The sequence below is a fragment of the Herpailurus yagouaroundi genome, unplaced genomic scaffold (genome assembly GCF_014898765.1).
Source record: "Herpailurus yagouaroundi ecotype Mexico unplaced genomic scaffold, PumYag 77, whole genome shotgun sequence".
Taxonomy (NCBI): Eukaryota; Metazoa; Chordata; class Mammalia; order Carnivora; family Felidae; genus Herpailurus; species Herpailurus yagouaroundi.
This window is the reverse complement of record NW_024412388.1, coordinates 81,002,359-81,030,029: the sequence shown is the minus strand read 5'-3', so window position 1 is coordinate 81,030,029 and position 27,671 is coordinate 81,002,359. Positions and strand designations below refer to the sequence as shown.

Here is a 27,671-nt window from a genome sequence, read left to right as displayed (position 1 = left end):
AAAGAAAGAAAGAAAGAAAGAAAGAAAGAAAGAAAGAAAGAAAGAAAAATCCTCCAAGTAGGATACACAGAAAGAGATTAACATTTAGATCATAATCAAACTGCTGAATGCTAAAGACAAAGAGAAAATCTTGAAGGCAGCAAGAGAAAAGGGACTTATCATGTGTAAGGGAGTCTCGATAAGATTGACAGCTGATTTCTCATCCATGACCAAGGAGGCCACAAGGCAGTGGGGTGGCATATTCAGAGTACTGACAGAAAGACTGCCACAAGAATTCTATGTCCAGCAAAACTATCTTTCAAAACTGAAAGCGAGGGGCACCTGTAGCTCAGTCGGTTAAATGTCCAACTCTTGATTTCAGCTCAGATCATGATCTCATGGGTTTGTGGGATTGAGCCCTGTGCTGACAGTGCAGAGCCTGCTTGGATTCTCTCTCTCCCTCTCTCTCTCTCTCTCTCTCTCTCTCTCTCTCTCTGCCCCTCCTCTGCTTGCACTCTCTCTCTCACACACAATAAATAAACATTTTTTTTTAATTAAAGAGAAATTAAGACATTCCAAGATAAACAAAAATGGAGAGAATTTGTCAGTAGCAAACCTGCCCTACAAAAAATATTAAAGGGAATCCTTCCTTCAGGCTTAGGTGAAAGTACTCTAGATAATAACTTGCATCCATATGGAGAAATAAACTGGTAATGATGACATTGCAAATATGAAAGACAGTATAGATGTATTTTTTGTTTGTAACTTGTTTTCTCCTCTTTGATTTAAAAGACAACTCTATAAAACAATAAGTATAAATCTGTGTTGATTGGTGAAAAATGCATAAAAACATAATTTTTATGACAATAACTGTGAAGGAGGCTATAAAGGAGCAAAGTTTTATATACTTTTAAAAGTAAGTTGTCATTCATTCACACTAGAGTATTATGAGATGTTCACTGTAATTCCCAGGGCAACCATGAATCAGTGATATGAATGGTTTAGTTTAATCCAGCAAAGCTTTACTGGTACATATAAAACAGTGCGAGAACCAGTATGAATTAGTCAAATCTCTGAAGAAAGAAAGTTCTTCACTGAGGACATCATTTTTATTGGTTTCTCAATACAGTAACTGGAAGAGCAAACAAGTGTTCTTTCATTCACTTTAAATCAGTCTATTGTGTGGGCCTATTATGTGTCAGGTACTGTTCGATGCTGCAACATAGAGGCTTAGTGGAGTCTGTCTTAATGGAAAGCTCTCTATTTTTGTTATTTTAATTTCCTAGTGACTCAGGTCTTCCTTGATAGGTTCTCTCATTAATCACCATCACACTCAATCTAATCTATTTATTCACTCAGCAAATACGTGTTGAGCCCCTGTGATGTGTCATCCATTAGAGATACAGTGGTAGACAAGGCAGATGGAGTTTTTGCCCCCTGGCCTCAAGGAACGTCCTTGTGATGTGTAATGTCACGTAGTATATATAACGTAAATGACAGGGGGTAAGCATGCTAGAAGAAAATCAAAACCAGGGTATAGTGTGGGGATGCTTAAGGGGGTCAGGAAAGAACTCTCTAAATAAAGAACTTCTGATACATTAACAGGAACCTAAATAAAATGCAAAGACCTGGGGCTGCCTGGGTGGCTCAGTCAGTTGAACATCCAACTCTTGATTTCAGCTCAGGTCATGGTCCCAGGGTTGTGGGATTGAGCCCCACATTGGGCTCCATGCTGAGTGTGGAACCTGCCTAAGATTCTCTCCCTCTCTCTCTCTCTCTCTCAAAAAAAAAAAAAAAAAAAAAAAGCAAAGATCTGGGGAAGGGGAGCTGTAGGAAGAGGGGACAACCACAAAGCTGAAGTGGGAATGAGCTGTGTCTATAAGATGAAAAGGCAGCCCAGAGCGAATGGAGTCTCTTCTCTCAACATATGCCTTGGATTCAACGTGTTTTTCCTCCTGCCACAACCCTTTCCTGACCTGTAGCACTCACATCTAACTTACTGCAGGAATCTCCTCATTGTTCTTGTCCCAAGTCTACGTCCCACACAGTTCGTCTTAAACCAACCGCCAGAATGGCTTCTCCAGAACAATTTCGTCACGTCATCTCGCAATCAAGAAGCTCCAAAGGCTCCTTCATGCTACTACACCCTTCCATCCCCGCACAAGCATTTAGTGGTTTCCTTCTATGTCTCAGACACTTTTCTAGCCCCTGTGCATACACTAATGCACAATGAAAACTAGGTTCCTGCTCTCACAGAGCTTATGTACTTGAAGGATAAGACAGACACCAAATAAGGAAACCAAAAAACATCAAGATAACTTCAGATAATGTCAAGTGCCAAGAAGAAAACAGAGAAATAGTGACTGAGGGGGTAATCTGAGGTGGTGTGAGGGGGTTTGGAAAATCTAGGGCCAGGATCTATTCCGGGAGTGGAAATAGCAGGTGCCAGGGCCATAACATGGGCTCTTCAGGGGCTGACCCCCACAGCCATCTCCGGTGGGAAGTGTCCCCAGCACACCAGGGAAACAAGCCACCTCTCTTCTGAGTGACTAAAGCACAGCGACCATATTCCTATGTTTGTGCTTGTCAACGTCATCAAGCTTCTCTCCCTCTGACAGACTATGGGTCCATTGAATACAAGAACGGCATCTAATTCCCATCATGCTACCTGGAGCACTGTAAGTCACGGGTCAATATCTGTGGACGTGAAGTGAATGGCGCTTAGGGTCCTAACGTGGCAGGCAGAGCCTCCCATTACTGAGCTGTAGGTCAATCCTTACTCACATTCCCGGACCGTGTTAAGCCAGCATCCTCATGCTCCAGTTCTCTCTGGGTAAAACTTGACAAAGTTTGTGAACTTTAATAAATCAATACAGGTATCCCTTCCCTTCTGAAAGTTTAGGAAAGACCACTCGACTTTTAAGAAAGACCTAAATTAGCGGCAGATACACTGGGCTTTATGCCATTTGCGCCTATGAAAGTTTCACCAGAACACTCTACTTTCAGATAGTGGGGGACACCTGCATTACATGAATATAAAATTCTGGAACACAAATTACTGTTCGCCTAGTTGGAATCACTTTGTTCTCAAGAATTAACATGCTTTAGCTCCTGGATTGGATTAGTTGATTATCTCTTTCGAAAATAGTTTACACTTTGGAAATTGATATCTACAACAGTGACTTGTGGAAAATGTTTTATCTTGATTTGGCCGTTTTGTTGAAACATGTTGTTGAAAGACTGACACTGATCTATGCATTCAATTTATATTATTAGTGGTCAATATTATTTTTAAAAACTTCCAGGGGCTAGGTATGGTACTTGTTCTTGGGTACACACTGGTGAATAAAATACATAATGTTCTGTTGCCTTGTGGACTCTATAGTCTTGTCAGGAATACAGGTAAGAAACAAAAAAAAAAACAAATAAATGTATAATTACTACGATTTAAAAAATTTTTTTTAATGTTTATTTATTTGGGGGAGGGAGAGAGACAGAGTGTGAGCAGCGGAGGGGCAGAGAGAGAGAGGGAGATACAGAATCTGGAGCAGGCTCCAGGCCCTGAACTGTCCACACAGAGCCTGGCAGGGGGCTCGAACTTGCAAAACGCGAGATCATGACCTAAGCCGAAGTCAGACGCCTTACCAACTGAGCCACCCAGGCGCCCCTATAATTACTACTATTGAAGAAACAAACAGCATATAGGATAGAGAATAGCAGGGAGAAATCTGCTCAGTGTGCTCACAGAATGTCTGACAATTACACCATGACTCAGCTGTGCAAAAAAGGAATGGCTCTCACAGCTTCAAATAAATTCTGAATAATTTGCTTAATCCTGACAGGCTGTTTCTCATGGCCTGTGGCCATTACATTTTTCTATGTCCTTATATAAAAAGATTTTTTAGGTTTGTCCTACAACTAGTGAGAATTCACTGTGCGTTTACTCTACACTGTCACTGTAAAGTAAGAATGCTTATCAAGAAGACGACGCTCTCTTCCGCACCTCCCTGAAGCACACGCTTCATCACGCGCTGAAGCTGGGTTGAGTGGCAGCATTTGTGGCTGTGTTTCCTAACGATCCTTCTGAGTAGTTCCAAGCGTACAGACCTCTGTGGGCTCACACTGGTCCAATCTCACAGCTAACACATCAGAGGCCCGGTGGGTTACAGTTCTCACGGTTCACCCGGTGAGAACATGATGTCTTTGGCGCATTTGGGGGACGTTCAGGTTGGATCCTGGTGACATCATCCATCCCATGGCCACTGGTCTCATTCCACCCCTGACCAGTGACTTCACAGCTCTGTGCCGTAGGCCCTGGGGGCCGGGGTGGGGGGAGTCTGTGAGAATATAGACTAGGGTAGATACTACACAACCTTACAGAGTTAATGCAGGAGGGCTTTTTATAAATCCCACTAAATGGTGGGTTCTGAGGCAACTCCCTCGATCTGCCCCAAAGCAGAACAAAGGAAACGCAGGAGCCTGAGAGGCACGAAGGAGCTAGGAGCCGCTGATGGCTGCATCTGTGCACACCCAACCCAGACAGGAAAATAATTGTGAATTCCAGAGACCTAAAGAATGAATATGGAGCCTTTCCCACCCCCACCCCCCCACCCCGCACTCCTGATGGGAATGTATCTAAATACTGATGAAGAGAAGGGCAGTCAGATACTCATGGGACAGGAATTCTTTGACTGAGATTATTGATCTGGTTTTAAGCAATCTGAGGTGCCATAAGCAGGCAACATGGCGAAGCAGCACATCTAGGACCGTTAGGTGACTGTCAGTTTATGGTTCATCAAATAAAAACAGTGTGTCTAATCCAGGCCTGTAACAGCTGAGAAGTGATAAGAGCAATAAGGAGGTCATGGAGAGAGAGACCCCAGCTGGACGGGGTGACCTGGATGAGAGGCCGTTGCCTTTCTGTTCAGGTGAGTTACTCACCACCAGGAGAACTCTTGCTTAGTTCCAAGACTGAACTCAAATAAGGATCTTAAATATAAATCTATTATTGTTATGAAAGCCTGGGATTCCTATTCCTATAAGCATTTCTTGCCAAGTTGGATTCTTTCCTTTACTCACCAGTGTTTGTTAAGCACCTACTATGTGCCAGATACTATTGCCGCTGGGGCTTCAGTGCCTCCAAAAGAAACAGAGAAAGTCCCTGCCCTCATAGAACTCACATTTAAAAAAAAATTTTTTTTTCAACATTTATTTATTTTTGGGACAGAGAGAGACAGAGCATGAACGGGGGAGGGGCAGAGAGAGAGGGAGACACAGAACTGGAAACAGGCTCCAGGCTCTGAGCCATCAGCCCAGAGCCCGAAGCGGGGCTCGAACTCACAGACCGCGAGATCGTGACCTGGCTGAAGTCGGACGCTTAACCGACTGCGCCACCCAGGCGCCCCAGAACTCACATTTTAGTAGGGTGGGGCTGGGGAAGACAGAAAATTAACTAATAAATAAGCAAGTGCCATGAAAAGCAATAAGGCAGGTAGTAAGCGGGTGGGGATGCAGGATGACAAGAAGGGGGCCTCAAGAGAAACCCTCTTTAAGGGCAAGTGTATAGAATGGCCAGGGAAGGCTCCTCTGATGAGTGACATTTGTGCAGAAAGTGCAGGGTAAACCCTGGGAAGTTGTGGGGGGAAAGTGTTCCAGGCAGAAGGGGAGGAGCAAGTGCAAAGTCCCTGGAGCAAGAGTGTGCTGGCAAGGTCAAGTAACAGCAACAAATGGTGTGGCTGAGCAAATGAGGGACAGGCAGGAATGGCAGGAAATGAGACAGAAATGTAGGCAGGGGCTCTACTGTGTGGGGCCTTGTAAGCCATGAGAAGACTGAGTTAGGAAGCCGTGGAAAGGTTCTGAGCAGAGAAGTGATGGTATCTAATTTAGACTTTATAGGGATCACTCTGGCTGTGTCTGCAAAACAGAACAGAAGCAGGAATACTCCAGGGACAACCCCAGGGTGTAGCTCGTTAGCACATTATTAACATGAGCTTTGTCATCTGTGCCCAGAAGCCCAGGTCAAGGTAAATTAATAATGCCTTCTTTGAGTTCAAAACCACGGAATCTCAATCAATTAGAAAGTTTGTGGGGGCGCCTGGGTGGCTCAGTCAGTTGAGCATCTGACTTCGGCTCAGGTCATGATCTCACGGTCCATGGGTTCAAGCCCCACATCGGGCTCTGTGCGACAGCATGGAGCCTGGAGCCCGTTTCAGATTCTGTGTCTCCCTCTCTCTCTGCCCCTCTGCTGCTCATGCTCTGTCTCTCTCTCTCTCTCTCCTTCAAAATAAATGAACATTATTAAAAAAAAAAGTTTGTGGGATGGAAGGGTCTCATTACTGTCCAGCATAGTAGCCACCAGCCACATGTGGCTATTGAGAACTTGCAATACAGCTGGTCTAAATGGAGATGTTCTAGAAGTATAAATTATACTGAGTTTTGAAGAATTGGTAGAAAAAACAAAACTCCCAAAAACCAGAATATAAAATACCTCATTAATAATTTTTATATGATTACATATTGAAATGATAATGTTTTGGATATATTGGTTGAGTGAAACATATTTTTTTCTCTCCTCAAAACCTTTATTACATGTAGCGTGCATGCCACATAATTAGCATTATATTAGATATTGTATTGTTTTCTAAAAAAGCCTAACTTCGGCAAAATGACAAGGGCTTGGTTTTTTTCTTTATACATTACAGGGCCCAGTACACCCTGTCGGTCCCACAACATGTGCTTTGTAAGTGCTTGATCTTGTATCAAAAGGAAGGCCATGAATGCCAGCCAAGCTGCAGGCAAGCTGCTCTCACAATTACCGAGATCCAGTTTGTCTTACTATGTACGGTCATTCCTACAGCAGCCTACGGACAAGTTGCAATAAAAAGAATAACGTGGGGGGCGCCTGGGTGGCTCAGTCGGTTGAGTGACTTTGGCTCAGGTCACGATCTTGTGGTTGGTGAGTTCGAGCGAGCCCCGCGTCGGGGGGCTCTGCTGACAGCTTGGAGTGGGTTTCGGATCCTCTGTCCCTCTCTCTGCCCCTCCCCTACTCATGTGCCCTCACGTGCTCTCTCTCAAAAATACACATTAGAAATAAACATTAAAAAAAAAGAATAACGTGGCTTTTCTTCTCAAAGGAGTTAATTTGGCAAAGCAGTGAAAAGGGAAAGTAATCTCACTTTTAAGTTAGGACCACATTTTCCAAATGAAGTCAGAAGCTTTGATTACGGGCTCTTTTTCACCTGCTACCTCTGATCCCCACAGCTGTTAATCATTCTTTGTGCCAAGATTCAGTCCTGAATGTCCCCCGCTGTCGGTGATGAATGTAGACAAGTCTTGCCTTAGGGTCCATGATTCCATATGTTAGGATGAAGGTTTATCTGCCCAACCAGGAGGAGGCACGTTCTCCTCAGGACTGGAAAAACATACTCTTGAAATTAATTTCACCTGTTTCTTTTTACCTTTTTCATAGTTTATCTATTACTAGGATATGACAAAAGTAGGTAGGGAAATTGTTTTTACTTTTTAATATCGCTACTAGAAAATTTTAAATTACATTTGTGGTGTGGATTATATTTCTATTGGATAGCCCTGGTATTATAAACAGAATTATTTGAAGAAATCTCTTGTTATTTCAAGCCTTGCTTAATGTTTTTTTTCCAAAGTGTATTGTCCATTTCCTAGTTTTAATAAACAAAACCATGCAAAGTATAACTAATGTAATTGAATTTACTTTCATTGATGTGGAGAGTGTGTCAGTTATTCTGCATCATCAAAGCTTTGTTCTAAACATTACTCAGTGGCCCCGTTGTCGTAAGGGTGGTAAAAATGGCTCTCCCACACTGGTGCTGCCCATGGAGGGGCCCCCGGGCTTGGGGTCCTTAGCTTCACAGGTTTCAGAACATGAACTTAATAGGTTTCTTGGCTGGGATCATAGGGACACATTTCTCAAGAGTTGGTGTAAGACCAGTGACTTCCCAGAAGGACAGGATTTTCTGGATCATTCTATCTGTCATCTTGCTAATTCAGCTTTTCACCTCCCAAAAGTCATGGGCTGGGCCCCAAACTACAGGGTGGATCCGCTGCACAGGGGCTTAGGGGCTCTAAAGGTGGGTGGATTTATGCGAGAGAGGCTGTGGTGTGGGAATGGGTGGGGAACCCATGCAGAGACAGCCACTAATGTGAGCTTCCTTCAGGCCACATCTCTCAATCCTGTGGTGACTTTCCAATGTGCCAGGAATGATCAAGCTCTAGAGGAACATGCTGAACTCACTAGAGGAGAGTTCACTTCACTGGAGGTGGTCATATACACTCAAAAGACAACTTACTGATTTATAGGAAGAAACTAATCATCAGGGACCAGAAGGTTTGGCTCAGAGAGTCATCGCTTTGCTCTCTGTGGGAGAGGCTGCTCAGGAGGGCAGATCCATCAGTATTTGGAGCTTACTTGATAGGCAAAGACAGAGAATAGGGGATATAGAGGGATATCCCAAACATTTGGAAACGACAGAAATGCATAACTTCTGAAGAGTCAAACCATCCAGTGGGTTGCAGAAGAACCATTTGGATTGGTCAGCATGGGGCAAACACTCAAAAAATATGATCTGCATGCATATTTAATCTAAGAAGTAGTGAGATGGAATGATTCCCAGGCCAGACCAAGACTTGACTGAAGCATGAACATATTTCATGGAATGTGTTAATCACCTACAGAAGCACAGAAAAGGGGAAGTTTCAGAATCTGGCTGGCCCATCCACACACCATCCCAAGAGACCAGAGGGTGTCTTGACTGGAAGTAGAATGGAGGCCAATGGGGGTGTAGAGTGCCCAGTTGTGGAGAAACACACATCAGCCCTCAGAGTGTGGGCTCCAACATCTGAGTTCTAGAACTAAGATACCTGGCTCTGAATCCAGCATTACTAAGCTGACCATTGCCTTCCTGTTCAGTTTTCCAATGGGAGAGACCAATGTAGTAAGCTTGGCTTGATTATCTTGTCTGCCTGAATTCTGTTTTTCCAGCCTGGTAAGTTAATTGAATTTATGATTAGAGATAGTAGTCTCTTATGAATTTTTAAGCATGGAGTTCATTTACATAATGAAGCACATAAATGAATTGTGTTTCCCGGTCTATACCACTTACTCAAGTGGCAAATTCATTAAGTCCAGCTAGTGTCTCCCTCCTATTGAGAGCCCTCTGTGTCCCCAAATTCCACTGCCTTCCAGTACTATCTCCAGAGTGACCACAAAGAATCCTGTTCTAATCTGGCTAAGATATCCAACTTGGAATCTACACAGGTCCAACCAGCTGTGTAGACTATAGGTATAGAGAGGGAAAAGATACTGAGCTGAATTGTTACTTACTCTTGAATGTTTTTTAAATGTAAGTGTCTATTATTAGCCTTCTGATATACTGAAAATATGAAACCAGGATTGTGGTTTATTCACTCATGCATTCAACAAATATTTATGGAAGATCTGCTAGGTTTCAAGCCCTGTTCTAGGTGCTGGGGACATATGTGGGCGAATAAAACACACAAAGATATCTATTCTCAAGGAAATTATAGTCCTGGAGGGTGGACAATCATTTAACAAAATTAAAAATATGTACGTAGCATTTTAGAAAGAGATAAGTGTTATTTAAATTCAGGTAAGAAGAATCCAGAGTACTTAATAGAAAGATTGCAGAATGAAAAAGGCTCAATTGGGTGCTGCCTGGTTTAGGCCCATGAGAGTGAACATATGACCACACATGTTCTCCAAAGGCTCCTTTGCAAACCTGCAGGCTGGGCAAGAAAGCTGAAAAGAGAAGCTAAGCACATTGATCACATCTGTCCTACATAAGGGCGATTTTACCTGGGCTTTCCTCGTATTCTCATTGGGGGCTTCTTTAGGACCAGTCCCCAGAGACATGCTGCTTTTTGAATTATTGTTTCAGAGTCAGAAGAACTTTGACTCTGCTGCTATTTAAGCTACATGTATTCTGACAGACCAGCAATTCCTCACACCACCTGGCCCACCCTTCCCCTGACTCCTCAAAGGGCAAGAAGGGGGGGGGCGCCTGGGTGGCGCAGTCGGTTGAGCCTCCGACTTCAGCCAGGTCACGATCTCGCGGTCCGTGAGTTCGAGCCCCGCGTCGGGCTCTGGGCTGATGGCTCAGAGCCTGGAGCCTGTTTCCGATTCTGTGTCTCCCTCTCTCTCTGCCCCTCCCCCGTTCATGCTCTGTCTCTCTCTGTCCCAAAAATAAATAAACGTTGAAAAAAATTAAAAAAAAAAAAGGGTAAGAAGGGGAAAGGCTTCTTTCAGCTGCCCCAAAAGTCCCTTGACCACCTCCTATGGCAAAAGTCCCTCTTTGACGAGAGTTGAGGTTCTGAGGTTCTTCATCTGAGAACATCTCAGTCTTTAGATCTCTGATACCTCATTGATAAAGCTGTGCCCCAGTTTCTTTCCCAGCCAGGCAGTTCAAATCTATGCAAATCAGCACTTGGTAGGATAGTTTGAGATGTGGAATTCCTCCTCCTCCACATTCCCATTCACCTAACAGGGTTTGCTTTTTAGATCATAATGTGGGTTGACTGGCTTACATTTTCCCTTTTAAATAGTGAAAGCACTGGCTAAAACCATTTAACAGAGTTATTAAATAAAATTAAGTTAGTGGCATATTTTGCCCATTCCCCCCAAACAGCAGAAATCAATTCCTTTCAAGGGAGCTCAAAACAAAAGCATAATGCCGATGTGATGCCCTCCAGCTTAGAGTTTGGTTCAAGCCAGAGCTCAGACTACATCTCATAATGAAAGACTCTTGCCTGGTCCCTCAAGATCAGACGTTCAGGACCTGGATTCCTGTCAACACCATCCAATATTTACCAGGTGTGAAATCAGAGCTATACAAAGTTAAACATTCCTTATCTCTCCCTTTTCATATCCTACTTGCAAAGAATAAGAAATCAAACATGTTTAATAAATAGGCAAGGTGAATAAGCACAGACAAGAAATAAATTAAGGAGGCTGATGTTTTATCAGAAACATAATTATTGTATTCTTTTTTTTTTTTAATTTTTTTTTCAACATGTATTTACTTTTTGGGACAGAGAGAGACAGAGCATGAACAGGGGAGGGGCAGAGAGAGGGAGACATAGAATCGAAAACAGGCTCCAGGCTCTGAGCCATCAGCCCAGAGCCTGACGCGGGGCTCGAACTCACGGACCGCGAGATCGTGACCTGGTTGAAGCCGGACGCTTAACCGACTGCGCCACCCAGGCGCCCCTCTATTCTTTAAAAAGTCTTAGGTTTGGGGCACCTGGGTGGCTCAGTCAGTTAAGCCTCTGACTCTTGATTTTGGCTCAGGTCATGATCTCACAGTTCATGAGTTCGAACCCCACATCAGGCTCTGTGCTGACAGAGCCTGCTTGGGGTTCTCTGTCTCCCTTTCTCTCTGCCCCTCCCTTGCTTGCGTGCACTCTCTGTCTCTCAAAAATAAGTAAATAAACATTTTAATATAAAAAAATAAAAATAAAAAGTCTTAGGTTCTAGGTTACTTCCGAGCCTATCTGGATTTGGACAGGGGCGGGTTTGGGATTCTCCACAGACCATACAGAACATGTATTACTTTACATACTGTGTTGATGGGAAAGGAGAAGATCCAACTCTCAGTAGCCAAGTCTTAATATTTGTAAACTCTGGTTGGGGCCTTAAGATAGATCTTTTTCTTTGAGGCAACCATCTAATGTAAAGCCTGATGTGAAACTTTCTTCTCTTCATTTGACATTAAACAAAAATTGAGGTTTAAAGAAGTGAAGTAATTTTTCCAAACTTACACATCTCAGGAGTTGCAAAGCTGGGATTCAAATCCAGGTGTATCCAGCCCTCAAAGCCATGCTCCACCCAAACCTGCAGCCCTGAGTCATTTGCCGGGTCCCTTGGGACAGCTACCCTAAATATAGGTTTGGGTGCCCACTGGAACCCAAAGTTGAGAGGATGAATGGCTTTGGGACAGGTGCAAGGTGACCCAGCACTGAGTGAGTGACAAGTCAGGTACCACAACTGCCTCCAGGCTTAGAAGGCAAGCCAAAGCATTGTCAAGGGAGTGCTGCAGCCTCTTCAACCAGGGACTTTTCAAATAGTCCCTCCAAAAAGAATAGAAATTAAGCCTTCTTTAGCATGCACAGAGTATTTGGATGAAAGCTAATTAATGACATATTGCACTTGCTTATAATTTGCCAGCCACTCCAGGATCTCAGAGATCTTCCACAAACAGCTTATTATGACAACACCTTGTGAGGTAAGTGCTTCAGTCCACAGAGGAGTCAGAAGAAAAGTGAGGAGTTCACATGAAGTCAGCAGTAGTATTTGCATGCTGTATCTACTAGAGTCTAGTCAAAAACTAGAAACCACTCTAGGTGTCTCAAGCCAGACTGGATTTAATACAGGGAATTGGTTACATGGGGCGCCTGGGTGGCTCAGTCGGTTAAGCATCCGACTTCGGCTCAGGTCAGGATCTCACGGTTCATGAGTTTGAGCCCCGTGTCACACTCTCTGCTGTCACCACAGAGCCCACTTTGGATCCTCTGTCTCCCCCTCTCTCTGCCCTTCCCCCACCCACATGGTCCTCTCTCTCTCTCTCTCCCTCTCTCGTTCTCAAAAGTAAATAAACATTTTTTTTAATACATGGAATTGGTTACAGAGATCATGGAAGAGCTAAGAAACCAAAGAGGACACAGGGAAGCAATCTCAAGAAGAACACGAGCAAACATCTGCCACTATCCCTAGGGATGGAGGCACAATAGGTAGTGTTACCAGATCCCAGGGATAGAACTGCCATGCTGGGTCCACGGAGGAGGTGCAGCTGACAGGGGGCGCGCTGACCAAAGTGGGGGCTAGAGATGGAGAGAGATACCCTGGCTTCTCCCTTCCTGTCGCCCATCAGTCTCCTACCACTTCTTCCCAATGACTATGCTAAGAAGCTAAAAGGGAGCCTGGGAAATGTACTCCCCTACCATACAGGGCTGGGCAGAGAAGGACCAATCCCTGATCTAATGGGAAATACACTATTCAGAAATCAACAATGGGGTGGTGAATAGGCTGCAAATATGGTGGTGGGTAGGATGGGGCGGGGAAAGGAGAGCTTGAAAGTATTGCTGTAGGCCACTGATTAAAGAGGATTAGGTGGCACAAAGGACTTTTTCCTGCTCATCCGTGACAACAAATATCATATATATTTTATCAAATATATTATCAAATATATTAAAGCACTTTTAGGAAAGTGAGGAAGATGGCCATCAGAATGGGCTGAAATCCAGGAAGCATGAACTCCAAGGGAGTATTAAAGAATCATAATGCATGGTTGGATTGCAAAGTAGAAGATTCAGAAGGTAAACAGAACTCGCTTCCTGTAGATACAACTCATTCTAATAAAGCTCGTCTAGAAGAATGGAGATTGAAAGCAGCAGCTAAGGAGCCAAACAGGATAGAATCAGCCCCAGCTCTGGCAGAGGGTGGATGGCTGTGTGTCTGGACTCTCATGGGTCTAATTCCAGAACTGCAAAAGCCCAGACTACAGCTTCCCAAGGCCCTCCCGTTGCTGGGGTGCAGAACCATGGTTTATTCATTGATTCCACAGAAATTCACTGAACACTTGCAGTGTGCCAGGCACTACTCTAAGCACTGCAGATGAATAGAAACCCCTCAACCCTTCACATGAGCCAGAGCAATACCATCCACTCTATCTGGAGGAGAGGGAAGGGGGAATGTCCTGGAAGGATGTGGTCACAGAGAAACCGAAACTCCCACTTCCTCTGTTATTCCTGGCTCTGCCGGACACGTTAATGGCAATTACACATGCACTAGGGACACACCTGCTTCACTAATAGAGATATTACTATAAAGAACAATGATATTTCTCCCCTGAATTCTATTTTATTCAGTTGAACTCAACAAACACTTACTGTGTGCCAATTCTCTGCCTGGAACCAGAGCTATGAACATTTTATTAGAAAAGCAATGAACCTGCCCTCAGCATAGGAAGACTGGCGAATCCATGCAATTCCAAACCCAGAAATTGCTGCCAGGGACCTGAGTCCTCCACAGATTCACGTAGACGATGGAGATTGGTTTCCCCACCAGGGCAAAGGGGTGGCAATACCGGTCAGGGCAACACAAAGCTGACCTGAGCCAACTCTGCAGCCCTCCAGTCACTGAGGGCTGATTTTCAACAAGGGAGAGTCTTTTTGGTTTTGCCTCATAAGAAGTTCAGTGCCCTCTTCGGCCGCCCATGTCCTAAAGCTATAACCATACAGAGAAGATTAGCTTGGCCCCCCTGCAAGAACGACACACGAATGCATGACACATTCCCTATTTTTGTGAGTAGAACACAGAGGGTTTTGAAGGCAGTGAAATACTCTGTATGACACCATAATAATGGATTCAGGCCATTACACAGTTATCCAAACCTGTAGAATGCACACCAGCATGAGTGGACCGTAACGTGCACTGCGGGCTTTGGGTGACAACAATGTGTCAGTGTGGGTTCACCTGTTGTAAGAAACGTACCACTCTGGTGGGGATGTTCGCAATGGGGGAGGCTGTGCATGTAGGGGGGCCCCGGGGCCTATGGGAAATCTCTGTACTTTCTGCTCAATTTTGCTGTCAACCTAAAACTGCTCTTAAAAAAAAAAACAAAGTCTTAATTTTTTGTAAATGAGTTAAAAAAAGAAAGAAGTTCAGGCAGGAAAGCAGCTGAGGAAATTCCCTGGAGCCACCAGACAGACACAAGACGGGACCCTGCACTGCTCTGCTGAGGCCTGAGGAAGTTCGAACGGTCCCGTGGGGCTGGGGAGGCCTCACAGTCCTCCTTTCCTTCTGGAAGAAGGAAGGGAGTAGAGCCCAGTGTATCTGACTCTAATTTCTTCCTTTTATATTAATGCCTTGCAAAAATATACCTAATTTAAATAGTCTAGTACCATAATTTACTTTTTGATTTATTAATATTTAGGGGGAAAATACATCTGGACAAGACTTCTTACATTGCAAATCTTTTTTTTTTTTTTTTTTTTTTTAATGTGTTCCTCTGGACCGATAAGGGGAAATGAAGACTCTATTTGTTATTTAAGATATTTGTTTCTCCTGGTATTATGCTGTCCTGGGACAGTACTGTTGTTATCTTAAAAGTGAAGATACGTTTCTGTTTCCTAAGAGAGAATAAGTCATGCCCAAACCCGAACATCCTCGGTATAGAATCTCTGCTTCCCTACATATCTGTTTGCCTTGAGAAGTTAAATTTTATTTTCATTTTTTTTAATGCTTACTTATTTTTGAGAGGCAGAGCACAAGCAGGAGAGGGGCAGAGAGAGGGAGCGAGACACAGAAGCCAAAGCAGGCTCCAGACTCTGAATGGGCAGCACAGAAACTGACTCCGGGCTCAAACGCGGCAGCTGTGAGATCATGACCTGAGCTGAAGTTGGACGCTGGACGCTTAACTGACTGAGCTACCCAGGCACCCTGAGAGGTTAAATTTTGAAGCACAATCAAGGCCTGAGCTAGCCACGTCCATTTACTCAGACACAGGATGTTGGGTATCATGTAGCAATTTGTACAGAGCCCTCAATCTGTTCATGTTTTCCAGAAAGAATAAGGGCTGCTGGAAGTCTGCTTGGGGTGGGGGGACTTCCTTACCCTTCACCCTCACCCAGACTTGCAGCCTGGAGCTCAGCCCGATTGCCCAGGAAGCACCTCTCCTCTGTTCTGACCCAGGGTAGATCTGCTCACCCCCTCCCCACCCATGGCTTCCTGCTGCCTCCTTCTCAGTGAATTTGTCAAGGAAAAAAAAGTCCGCTCAGGCCCATTCCCAAGTGGTATTTTAATCCTGACACTTCCCTAAGGGGTTTTGTTACTTTCAACACCTGGAGACATCACTGAAGGTTTAGGCTTTGTCTATAAGCTCAAAACAGTGTCACTACCGTCACTGGCTGGAGCAGTCAAGTCCACCTCATACGTTAATCCAACAACTGTTTTGGGATAAACTTGAAGACGGGTTGGATTTTCCGTTTGTTTGCTTCTCTGGCTTGCCAAAGAAAGCTGCCGGAGTCGTTGAACAGGTATGGGAGGGCAGGAAAGGCTTCAGAGCCTGCGCTTCCTCCCCGGCGTTAATTAGAAAATTTTCTACCAAGGTTAATGCCTTGCAAGGCAATGAAGTTAGCTGCTGAAGGAAGCTGAATTTCACCGTTGGGCAGAGCAGACAATACAAGAAAAAGGCAAACGGAATAAACAGAAGGGCGTCCCAGACTACCTGCCACTCACCAGGGGAGGCAAACAAGGGGTTTCATTTAAAGCCATAAAGTCTTTTTTTTTTTTTTCTATTTTGTTTTGTTTTGTTGTATAGGCACTTTCTCCCAGTTTACAAAGTCTGAGTCATCCTTTTAATGCACAAAAAAATTCAAGTTAGCCAGGTGAGACTGAAAAGAGAAAACAGTTCCCCGGGGAGAACTCAGGACTCCTTTCTCAGGCCGCGGCAGCACTTTTTGTCCTTCCAGGGTCACGGACTTAGCACGGCATCTCCCGTGTTATAGCACACACTGCTGCCTTCACCTCCCTGGGCCCCCGTGAGGGCAGGGGGAACATCTTGCTCTCCCCGGTTCCCTGCAGCACCCGGCCCTGAGCGGGCGCAGAGTGAGTGCCCAGGATGAGGTGCTAGCAGGCTGGGTCGTGCTCAACTGTACACGCCCTGGAGCTGCACAACCTGGTTTGAGAGTGAGCTCGGCCTCGTCCCAGTGTGTGATCTTGACCAGGTTACTTTAGCCTTGCTACGCTTCAGTTTTCTCACGGGGGAAATCACAGCACCTCCTCTCCAGGATTTTCATCAGACGTAAATTAGATCATCCCAGTACATGGTTATTGTGACTAAATCTGGATGATCTAGATGCAAAAGTTCATCAATACGAGCCAAACAATTACTTATTTATGAAGTGTTCGGGCAAATGAAAACCTACTCATTTAGATGGTGCTTCGCAAAGAGGGGAGTGTTCAGAGGTGGGTATTGGGGAGAGTCCACCAGCTTGTCCAGGGTTTTGAGGCCAGGTGAAATAGCCAAGTCTTAAAATCAAAAGCGGTCATGGAAAAGTCGCACACACTCCTTCCACTAAGATAGAGAAATTTATATGGTGTGTGTGTGTATGTGCATGCCCGTGCACGCACACAAGCCGTTTGATTTCTCAGGGTTTTCCTTTTCCTGTCTGTAAAATGGGCACAATGAATCAGTGGTCCAGATGGCCTATTCTCTGTTTTGCTACCTTAGAGACGGACGTGTGGACCAGACCATTTCTCGATGGCTACTACATGCTTTTACCTTTTCCAATTGTGAAAAAACGTTTTAAATTGGCACTTACCTTCTTCTAAGGATTATAGTTTCTGTGAACATCCCTTCTTGATGAAGAACACTTTGAAGAATGGAGGTTTCAGGAGCTTTTAGGTGAAGGGAGAACCCAGTGAGTTTTCGCAGAAGAGTCTTACAGGCACGTAGGAGAGTCGCAGAAAATGCTCTGTGCTTCACCTTCTGAGCCGTTCCCTCTCAAGTTCTCTTCCTCCCGGAACAGCACCTCCCACTGACCTTGGAAAGAGATGGGCACTAAGGAACAGGTGCAGACCTTGTCATGCAATCAGCTGCCAGCAAGCCTCCCCCCTCTGAGTGATGTGTCCTACTGGTGTACCTGGTTAGGTTTATCTGCCCCGAGAGCTGTGCACCCATTGTGCGCCACTGCGTGTCTGGACCTCAGTAAATCATGGGTATTGCTGAGACCGTGATAACCATAATACTACATGTGCCAATGCCGAGATAAAATAAGCAGACCCACAAGTAAATGGCCCCTAATATCTGAGTGAATTCCAGTTTGGTCTCCAGCTCGCATAACCAGTTTATGTCTGGAACCACTGGATGCTTTGAACCAAGTCAGTTTAGGAGGTATGTTCACAGAAACTATAAACTATATAATCCTTAGAAGAAGACAAATGTCAATTTAAAACTTTTTTAAAAAATTGGAAATAGTAACTATTTGATACAACAAGCATGTAGCAGCCAGGAAGAAAAGCTCTGGTCCACACATCCATCTCTAAGATAGCAAAACAGAGGATAGGCCATCTGGACCACTGATTCATTGTGCCCATTTTACAGACAGGAAAAGGAAAACCCTGAGAAATCAAACAGCTTGTGCACACACATGTGCGCACGCACACACACACACACACACACACACACACTCACCATATAAATTTCTCCCTCTTAGTGGAAGGACTGTGTGTGACTTTTCCATGACCACTGTTGACTTTAAGGCTTGGCTATTTCACATGGCCTCAAAACCCAGTGTGCTTTGCTCTAGGATTAACTGAACTTTTTGAACTAAAGGCTTAACTTGTTCTTAATCTTCTCTTTGAAATGCTGACTTAAAGAATTAGTGCCCTGCCCAACAGGTCACAGGCACAGAAGGAAGCAAGGAGCCTGCATGCACACTTCTTTAGCCACACAAAGTTCCTGGTCAGAGGTCCAGGACCAGATTTTTATGGAGCCGATGTCAGATCCAGCTTACCGAGGTTAGAGATCAAAGCAGAGGCAGAGAGAAGTGGAGGCTATCTGGAGAGGCACCAGATACTATCAGGAAATAGCGTGGCAGCGACAGCTGAGGCTGCACTGTAGGGAGCAGCTCTCTTGGGTAACTCGGGGTGGGTGGAGCTCTCTGTGAAAGACCCACGGAATGGCATCTCTCACACACCTGATGTTCTTGGTACCCATCACGGCGTGAGTGCGGTAACCATCCTTGCCCCACTGGGCTAAACAGCCACCGGGAATCAGAGTCTGTGAGTACTGCCTGATAGCATTAGAGTAATATCCCCAGTTACAACACAACCTTTCTGCCCCACATAAAAAGAGGCAAAGTGACTTCCTCGGGTATGGGGACTAAGTGTTCACATACCCCAAAGTACCTCTTGGAGTATTCGGGGGCAGCTGGTGGGAACCTGTGGTTCATGTCATAGAGTCAGACCCAAACTCCTCCCTATTACAAAAACAGATTTCTCCCTATCTTTCCCCGTAGCCCCCTAACACCGCACACGCTGTCTCACTCAGCTCCTGCTGCCCCCAGGGGGTGTTGCCTCGTGGATGCCCTTAATGATTATTGGAACCTGACTGCCAAATGATAAAAATGTTTCCAGTGGGAGGGGGGAGAAGATACCATCTCAGATACCATCGACATTTTTCTAAGATGCTTTAAAGGTGACGTGGAAATGACCACATAGGAAAGGCACAAAGATCGTAGCTGTTCAGCTAAGAAAGGCCTCTGTCACCCTGGCACTGGGGCCACTTGACTTGTTTCCAGAGGCAAGCTCAGGGGTTAGCAGGAGGCAGAAGGTGTGGGCAAGTGAAGGGCCACCGAGGTGGAGATGGCTTCTGCAACCCGAGGGAGGGAGCTTACCTGCCTGAGCATCCCCTCTGGGCTCTCGAATAAGGAGAAATCAGCGTACACATAGACCAGTAGAAATATAAGTGATTCTACGACAAATTCCATCTCAAGCCTGGACATATGTATCAAATAGGGCGAGAATTCACATGTTAGAAAAGGCATGTGGAAGGTGGATCGATAGGTGGAGGTGATTCTAGATTCAACTAGCTCATCAGCTCAATTATGGCATAAGCAAGAAGTACGTCAGAAGGGCCTTCCTAACCTAAACTTGGTTTGTTAATTATCATCATGACCCCAATTTCTTAATGAAAAACAGAAACAGGGAAGAGCTTTCGTTTCAAGTTGTCAGCGGGGGGAAAAGACATCTTCAGGCTAGGGTCTCCTTTTTTTTCCCCACTCCGGAGAGAAAAAAAATCTGGATGTCAAAAATTATTAAGGACTAAATGAGGTGGAAACAAAGCAAAAGAAGGAGCCCTTTATTCTCAACTAAGGCCTGGTTTTGCCATGGTTTTCTATTGGAAATTCCCCGTATTTCAAAGCCAGGAACCTCAGAGACGGCCAGCTTCACAAGGGCAGGAAACACTGGGAAAAAGGAAAAGGGATGTACAGCAGGGAAGGTGCGCACCTTAACGCTGCCCTGTGGAGAGGTGGCCTGGTATAGTGGGTGCGGAGGTGCACCTCGGAGCTAACTGCCTACGGTCAAATCCCAGCTCTCGCCACCTCCCAGCTGGGTAACCCTGAGTGAGTTACTTAACCTCTCTGGGCTTTGGGTTAACTCATGTGTATAAAATTCTACCTACATCTCACAGGGTTGTTGTGAGGATTAAATAAGCTAATACCTAGAGAATGCTAGAAGAGTATTTTCTGGTGATTTTTACTCGCCACAAATAATAGAAATGGACAGCTACTGAGGGCTGCTGAATGCTTCCAAATGACCATTCGCTTTCCCACTGGCGGCATGATATCAGCTAAGAAGAAAGAAAATGTAGAGAGAACAAAGTTATTTTGCATGTTTCCTGGATTCTCGAAAATGACATCATGTCAGGGCTATGTATAGTTTATTATTCTCTCATTTGGCATATATGTGATACTAGCATCTAAGCTACTGGCCTTCAGTGCAGGAACAAGGCAGACACGTTCCTGCCTGCATGATGCTTAGACCAGAGCAGAAGAGAATGACCTCACAACTAACTTCAGTACGGGGCATTGACTGTGGTAGGAGGGTGAGATCGGGATTCTGGCCACTGACCAGGCAAGACGGGACCTCCCCCAAGTACCCAGCACTAGTCAAGTCCATAGTAGCTGCTCCATAAACATTCATGGGATTAAGGAACATAGCACTTCCTGTGCTTTATTGTAAATTTCAGGTTGTCCTTCGTCTCAGAATCTTCAGAGCAAGAATACATCTTTCTTTTTGTGTCCCCAGCACCTGACATCACGCCTAGCACATAGGGGAAATGGGTTAATAAAAGTTTATTGAATTGATCTGAATGACTAAGGAAACCTAATGTGTCTCTCCCCTATTCAGCCGTGTAGATCTTCCTAGTTTTAACCCAAAGAAATAAGAAACTTGACAAGATGGGTAGCCAAGTTAATTTTAGCAGTTGGGGTTGTTTTTTAGTACCCATTATAATTACATACATAACTGGTTTTCTGCTCACTGTTAGCTGCCATGGTCCCTTCCTTTTTTAATTAAAAATTTTTTATAAGTTTATTTATTTTGAGAGAGAGAGATAGAGAGAGAGCATTTATTTGAGAGAGGGGCAGAGAGAGACGGAGAGAGAGAGAGAATCCCAAGCAGGCTCTGCATTGTCATCACAGTGCTGGACGGGGGCTCAAACTCACAAACTGTCAGATCATGACTTGAGCCAAAATCAAGAGTCAGATGGTTAACCAACTGAGCCACCCAGGTGCCCTGGCCCCTTCTCTCTTATTAAAACTCTTCTCCTTCAGTGTTGGGGTCCCATCTGTCCTCCCCCATCTCTCCCGAATCTCTTCTACTTTCTTCCCTAGGTCATCTTCCTCCTCCAGTCATGTCCCAGCCTCAGTTCTAGACCCACTGGTAGCGATTGTTTCTGTCTGATGGCTAACTTTATTGACCTGTTCTTTCTAGTAGAGGAGACCCACTCCCTGACCCCAGGAGTGGACACATGGCCAGGCCTAGTATTCCTCTGGCAATGGTGACTGGCCAAGGAGTGAACAAATGCCCCAAATAGGGACAAAGTCCTTCCCCAGAATGATGGCTGGACCCTGGTGTGATAGAGCTGAGAGAATGTTGCCCTACACTGTTGGCAGTAACCAGGCCCTACCACATAGAGTCCATGTGCAGACACAAATGGAGACCAGCTTCAGTGGGAGAAAGAGCAGGCAAGAGCAAGAGAGAAACCCAGTCTCAGAGGTCCTGGTTCTGTAACCCTTCCACTGGGCTATGAGCTTCCCAGACTCACAAACTTATAAATGCCCCTTTGATTTGAGCCAGGCTGAGCAGGTTGTTAGTGCTTGCTAAGGGATTTACTGTCACTAAAGACCCTCCTTTGGAGACCTTGTCCACGTTTACATCTTTGACCAAACCTCTAGGCAAATGTCTCCCAATTTCTAGCTCTACCCTCAATCTCTTTGCAAGCCTTAGTGCCCCGCTCCCAACTCTTTGTGCTGGGCACTCTTCCTAGATGTCCACTGCCCCTCCCCTTCAACATGTGTAAATTCACAGCTTCTGAGCTGCCAACCTTCCATTCCAGGCTCCATCTTGACCTGTGCCGCCATTTCTCTCTGCCCCAAGACCTTACTCTTCTCTCTCCTTCCTGCCCCCACCTACAATCAGTCACTGAGTCCTGCAGCTTCTTCCTTCATACAGTTTCCTACAGCTGTCCTTCCTTTCCATTTCTCAGCCAGCATTTGGGTTAGGGGGTTAGATTCCCGCTATGCCCCTTGACTCAATTCTTCTGACATTCCACGACCAGAAGAGTAAGCCTCTTAAGGTACCGTCTGCTGAACCAAGTCCAGACTTCTTAGTGGAGCCCACAGAGCTGCCCATGACCCAATGTTCCAGCTTTTGGCAACACTTGTCACCTGCAGGATCTCCAAACCTGGTGTGTGTGGCCCCCACTCTGCTCACAAAGGCCTCAGCCCTTGGCTCACCCTTTCCCCCCTTACCCATCCCCCCTTACCCATTCCCCTGGGATCCAGCTCAGATAATGCTTTCCTCCAGGGAACCTTCTCTCATCATCCCAGTGAAAAGTGAATTCTCTCAGGACACCTGCGGGCTCAGCAGGTTAAACGTTTGACTTTTGATCTTGGCTCATTTCACGATCTCATGGTTTGCGAGTTCAACCCCTCTGTACGCAAACAGCACAGAGACTGCTTGGGATTCTCTCTCTCCCTCTCCATGTCCCTCCCTCACCCTTTCTCTCTGTCTCAAAATAAATATAGAAACTTAAAAAAAGACAATAACAACAGTGAACTGTCTCCTCGAAGTCCCAAATATCTCCTATATCTTTAAACAAAGCTTTATGGGTGTGGAGGACCCACTACGTGCCAGGCACTACGCCAGGCACTAGGGATGCCAGTAAAGATAAAGCAGACTCTGCTGGCACAGAGCTCTCAATCTACTAGTGAGAGACATGGTGACGTGTCGCATTTCACTTACCCCCCACCCCCCCCCCCGCCTTCTCCTGTGGAAGCTTACACATTTACTTCAGCTCTCTGACTAGCTTGCAAGATATTTTAGAAAAAGTACTCATGGGGCGCCTGGGTGGCCCAGTCGGTTAAGCGTCCGACTTCAGCTCAGGTCATGTTCTCACATTCATGGGTTCAAGCCCCACGTCTGGCTCTGTGCTGACAGCTCGGACCCTAGAGCTTGCTTTGGATTCAGGGTCTCTCTCTCTCTCTCTCTCTCTCTCTGCCCCTTCCCTGCTCCCGCCCTTTCACTCTCTAAAATAAACAAACAGGAAAAAAAAAAAAAAAAGGACTCATAATGTTCCTAGTACCTTGCCTTACACACAGTAATCCTTCAGTACGTATTTATTAGCCTGTATACGGGAAGATCTGGGTTGACAAATCCGTAAAGGATAGGAGATGTAAGACAAAACCTATTTTTAAAAATAAGGGCCAGGTTTAAGGCCCATCCTTTTGATTTGGTCAATTTAACAGCTGTCTATAAAGTTTACCAAATCCTGAAAACCCAGTCCTGTCATGGTACCACAAGCTCCCTCTATAGTCTATGTCCTGTTATGGTCCTTATGACAGGGGAGAGGAGTCATTTTGTGGTTGGTGTGTAGCTGATTTAGAACTTGGAGTTGCTGCAATATAGTAACAGAGGGTAGTGGTTTAGGTTGGCAAGTACAAGTAGCCGAATGCTAGAGCCATGCTTCCAGTGTGCAGAAAACTTTGCTCATTCAGCAATTACTTTCCAGCTTGCAAGCTCTGTGTGAAAGAGGGATTGCTGTAACAGGATGGAGTATCATCCACTAAAGGCGGCAAGTGACTGGATGGATTGCGAGCTAATATGCTACAGCATCTGTAAACTATGCTATTTTATAAAATGTCAACAAATAAATTATCTAAAAAAGAACAAGGCCTCCAGATGCGAGTACTTTTAAACTAGTTATTTCACCAATTTTTTTTTTTAACTCTTCCTCTGAGGAATCCCATACTTAGCCATCTTTTGCCTGTTTATAGACATGGCTCTCTATATTGGGATGTTGACTTTTTTTCCACGTGCAAAGTTTTGAAAGTTCATCCATACTTTCAAACTGATAAAGTACATGGATTTTAAGGCTACAGACAATTTTCTGAGTTGAAGATACCTGTCCGATGGATTGACCATGACATACCTAACCTTATACATTTTTTTGGCATGGAAGAAAATTTATTAATAAATAACATTAAGATTGTTTTATATCCAATCCAAAATGCTGACAGGAAGTCATTCAAACAATTAAAACCAGGACAGTAGGTAGGAGTGCTCATATATTTAATAGGAAAGAGACTCCTTGTTTTATTCTGTATATCCAAGGTCTAGGGAGAACTCAGCATCAGGAAGATAGTCAAGTATTTATTGAATGAACGGATTTCTGTTCATCGAGTTAGTGCATATGTCAAGCATAAGGAGCTATAGAAATTGGGAATTAGGGGATGCTTACATAAAATGACACCGTGTACAAACTTTAAAAGTATATGTGCTATATTAATGAGAATATATGTTAAAGGTTTTCATTTTAAATGACTTTTTGTTGCTAAAACAATATCCACGACTTGTGTTTAGGATGTACCTAGTTTATCAACATTGTACGCACAGAATAAAAATAACATTTACTGCTCATGAAATGGAGGTTGACAAGCTGTTTGATAAGCCTTGGGTTTATAAAGATACTTTTGTGCTGAACATACTAATCCTGTGTACGGTTTGAACTGGAAGTTATTTCTCTAAAATTATGCTTTGAAAATATTGGTGCTGTGCGATAACGTACTTGGTAAAGCTTCCTGTAAATGATTTTAGACAGCTAATAGAAGTATTTTTGCATGGCGAGGATAATAGAGTTCATCGTACAGGCTTTCGACTATTTAATTTCAGTCTAAACACTAACTTTTGAACTAGTACATAATTATTTTCATAAAATGCACAATCATGACTGCCAATTTTTCCATGACTAACTATACCCTCCCAGATGTTGTTTTAAGTTCTGCTAAGTCATATTTTCTTTTTCCAGAACTCTGTGTTCCCTCCCACTCCTAAGTCCCTCTGGCCTTTTCTCAGACTTAGCCCTTTTCCTGAATTTGGGGTAAAAAGGATCCATTGCTCTTTTTACCATTCTATATGAATATAATAGCTTTACATAAATTACTCTCAATCTCACCTGCGATCATAAAGCTTAGCCTGTCCCCTTCCTGGAGAGGTATACATTTTGTGCAGTTTCTTCTGAAAAGTCGTGAAGCCTTTCCATGCAAGAACAGCCTCATCATATGACTGAAAATCTTCTGAATCACCCCAGAATCCAGGCTGTTAGAAAACTGCTAACCATTTCCAAACTTCCACATTTGTTTTCTGCTGTTCAGCTACCTCTCCTCCAGATTAGATTTTCTTGCTGTAGCAAGAATCATTAGTCACTAGTGAGACAGCCAGAGCTTACTGTCAAGGGACACCTTACAACCCATGATGGATTCGTATTTTCTTACCAATCTGAGCTTTATGGAACACTCACCGCCCAGCCATTAGACAGAAAAACTTCAATGGCAAATCTCATCTCTTGAATGCCAGCGAAAATATTTGGCCGCATGCATGGTTCCAAGAAAAAAGTTTTCATTGATTCAAATGTATAAAAGCCTACCCTGTGCTGGTAATTGCACAAAGCGTTGAGAGATGTGAAGAAGAAAAATCCAGTCCTGACTACCCCCAAGGAGCTCTAGTGGGGAAGAAAGACAACAAACACAGAGTTGAAATCAAGTGAAGTACTCCATGAAGTCAAGTCAGTGAAGTTCGCGGGGGGGCACAGAGGAAGGGCTGCAACATGGCCCTCATCCTCACACTCCTCATCAACCACAGTACATCACTGGTTATGCAAAAGCTATGCAGCTGCTCCACAAGTCTCCATGTATGCACGCTTCAAGGAATAACCATCAGGATATTTCTGCCAGAGAACAGTGAGTTCCCCAAACTGCAAGCATTTTCTACACCTGCTTGGAGAGCATTGTTGAGTGCCTATGGATGAATAAACTGATCAAGTAAGTCACGGTTTATAAGCCAGTCTTATTTCCATGCACTGGAATAGAGGAAAGTATGGTTGTGGAAAGAAAAGTTCCTGAGGTCAGAAGACCAGAGCTGCATGGTGAGGCTGTCTGTAGGACCCTCATCCCTAAAAGAATGTTTGTGAGGTCCCTGCCAGCCTTCTGATACTCTATGACTTAACCATAAAGGGAGTGGTCCAGCCAGCCTGATTATCATTATAGTTTAAGAATTTTTCCAACTTCTCAGAGTCTCCAAGATATACCAAACCGGAGGGAACTTTGGTAACTGCTAAGCTCAGGTTTACCGAAGGGGGTTAAAAAAAAATGTGTAAGGGTAGGGAATAATTTTTGACAATCACTTGGTTTCTGTGCAATAAATATCAACAGTGAAATTTTAGGAATGTACTTTTAACAGTGCCAAGCATCAGAGATCTAGAAATCGTCTGGCCACAGTCTGATTGACTGTGATATCACAGAGATATTATTTACTATAGCCAGTCTGCTTCCTCTTTTTCTTGGAAGTAGTAAAAAAATTTTTAGCATTTTTCAAACCTTGAAGGATATAATTCTATATTTACTCAAAAACCTACGCAGAAACTCAACAAATTCCTCTCTTCCCTGTCTGATAATTTGGGTGAATTTGCAAAATAAGTATCTAATGTATCAACCTTTAAGGCATTTTTTCTGTGTCACCGTCTAACGTGAAACATACTTTTCTTGCCAAATTGCTGACCTTGACACACTTAAGTCCCTTTATGTTTCAGGAGAGTCAGGGACTCCGAGTGGAGCCAATCACTCTGTAGACACAGCAACGATTCCCTGAGTCTCAGAAAGCAAGTGTAACGTTTTCTCCTAGGTACCTTCAACTCCGGTACAAAGAATCACATCCCAGGCTGGGCTAAAGATCTGTTAGGGAAAGTGACTCAGGCGGGAGACTACAAAAAGGAGGCCCACATGGTCTCGTTTTGCAAATACAAACTTTGTGGGGTATAGAGCTGGAAGAGACCACAAAAAGAAACCACCAAGTGCAGCGTTCAGCTTCTAGGAAAAAAGAATAAGAACTGGATGTGCTATTTCAGTTCAGGCAAAGGGAGAAAACAAAACTTTTGCGAGGTTTTATTTCTTTTAAAAGGAGTGTATGCTACGGTTTCCCGGGCTATATGGAAATATACAGTATTTAGTATACACTAAATGCAAATGCAAGGCTGACTTCCCTAGAAAAAAAGTGGGAGATTCTATCTACTTTCTCCCGAACACCTCTCCAGTCTGTCTTGGAGGCAACTAAGGAGTAATAATAAAGGAATGATGGCAAACACTTTAACAAGGCTTTCTACAATGCCGCTTTAGTAGAATACAAGGTAACATCCTATCGCCTGACAATTTTACAGGAAAGCCCAGAAGAGGAAGCCAGAAATAGATTCCAAAAACCAATGCTGAAGACTAGTGGGGGGGGGAAAAAAAGTCTGATTTTTTTTTTTTTTTCATTTTTGGTTTCTCTACACTTGGGTGGGACTCAGTCCCACGAACGTCTT

General features: G+C 44.3%; 1 protein-coding gene and 1 non-coding gene across 2 annotated transcripts in view; one reads left to right on the top strand and one right to left on the bottom strand.

Annotated features, from left to right (window-relative positions):
* Window positions 1-27,671, bottom strand: part of SLC44A3 (solute carrier family 44 member 3) — a 339,154-nt gene that overhangs the window by 310,688 nt on the left and 795 nt on the right. Inside the window, exon 2 of the transcript XR_005788769.1 lies at window positions 17,353-17,573. The gene's annotated coding sequence lies outside the window, so the exon portion shown is untranslated. The remainder of the gene's footprint in view (window positions 1-17,352; window positions 17,574-27,671) is intronic.
* LOC121027884 (U6 spliceosomal RNA) lies at window positions 14,225-14,331 on the top strand. The gene has a single exon (XR_005788969.1). It is a non-coding gene; the product is annotated as a U6 spliceosomal RNA (small nuclear RNA).